Here is a 2,026-nt window from a genome sequence, read left to right on the forward strand (position 1 = left end):
TACACAAAACACCCTAAAAACATTGACACAATGATAGAATCACAAGCCAAATTCAGATTAGAGCAACAACGACACCACAAGAACAAACACACCACTACAGTCGCATACCATACCAACTCTACATGCAAACACACTCACAAAGCCTGAAACATTACACAACATTACGAATTCTGCCTGAAATATATATAATTTTTTTAATTTTAATATATTATATATATTGCGTCTGTTAGCCTGTGGGGTGTTACTGTGTAAGTGATGTGTGTAGTGTGTGTGTATAGATGTATATGTATGTAGTTAGTATTGTATGTGTGTGTTATGTATTGTTGTTTTGTGTTGTTGTTGTTTGTTGTGTGTGTGTTTTTTTTTTTTTTTGTTTTTGTTGCGTCTTCGTTTAACTGTCTGTAGCTCAGTTGTAACGACATAAAATAGTATGTGAAATGTATAGGTTTCTATAACAAAAGAGAAGATTATACTTATCCCATTTTATCACTTAATATGTATTTTATCTACTCATTACGCCTAAATGCATGTAATAAGGGTTTTATTCATTTCAAACTTTAGCTAAGTGCCTTGAAAGTAACAGGTTACTATGCACCTTCCCTTACGAAAATATATTCATTGTGGCTAAATTTTTATTAAATGCTTTGGTTACGAGTAACCTCTTATTGTCGTTGATAGGTATTCCATTTTTATTATCATACTATATTTTTTCTTTTTATACATAATTTATTACATTATAAATATTTATCCTTAGATAATACATAAATATTATTATCATAGTTATTATTACTAATATTATATATATATGCTATTTATATATATTATAATATTATTATTATTTATATTATTGTTTACATATATTTATATATTATATATTTAATTATATATATATTATATTATTTATATATAATTATTACTATAATATTTTATATAAACTATTACTATACTATTATAATTATATATTCTTGAAATATATAAAAAATTGTAAATATTCTGCTTGATTTATAAGCAATGCTTATAATATAAAATTTCATATGACACGGGACATAAATATTTAGTGTATATGTGGTGTAAATCTGTGGGTTGTATTGTTCAGTGTGTGTGATTTTGTTTTTCACTTTCATTTGCAAACTTATGCAGTGTAAACTGGACAAAACTGTAGTACAGGAGACAAAAAATAGGCTACCATTATTCGATTTGCGACGGTCATCAATGTAGTTTCGCTTAAAAAACTTTGATTACGAAAGCTTAGAATCATAAAAAAAATTGTATATTATTGAATTATGCTACTAATAGAAGGTACATAACTTTATTTGATTTACGTACAATTCATTATAATGCACATTATACGGGAAATATGTATGGTCATGCATATCATCGCGTTTTTAAAATTCTTTTGCTATTTTAATACTTCTCACTTCTCTTTCTTGAATTTTTAATATATAATGTTTATTACATTTTTAAACTAATAAATTATGTGTCATTGTATTTTTGTCGTCATTAAAATACTACACAGAGAAGTACACGGTGAGCACGCATCGAACGCCACAAAAAAATATATAAAAAATATAAAAAAATATATAAATAAGTAATATATATATAAATATAATTATATATATATATAATATGTATATATATATATATAATATATATATATAAATATCATTAAAAAATAATATCATATACTGTAATAATACGTAATATCAGTAATATATTAAAATTAAGGAATATGTTAGGACAGAAATCGTATATACTTGTGACTCAATTTCAACCTTATGTAGATATAAATTTATGTAGAGATAGGATATGTAATGAACAACGGATAAGCTGCTGTGTGTGTGTTCCATTGCGTTTCGTGTGTGTATGTGTATTGTGTGTCGTTCTATCATTATGTCTTTGCAAACGGTGAATTTGTGATGAGGAGTCACGGATGTAATATAAGGACAAATAGATAATGGTGGAGGTATGGAAGTATAGAAGAAAATTTATGGGAATCAATTAATTTCAATTGGTAGTTTGAGTACAA

The sequence above is a fragment of the Penaeus monodon genome, chromosome 9 (assembly GCF_015228065.2).
Source record: "Penaeus monodon isolate SGIC_2016 chromosome 9, NSTDA_Pmon_1, whole genome shotgun sequence".
In the NCBI taxonomy this organism is placed as follows: Eukaryota; Metazoa; Arthropoda; class Malacostraca; order Decapoda; family Penaeidae; genus Penaeus; species Penaeus monodon.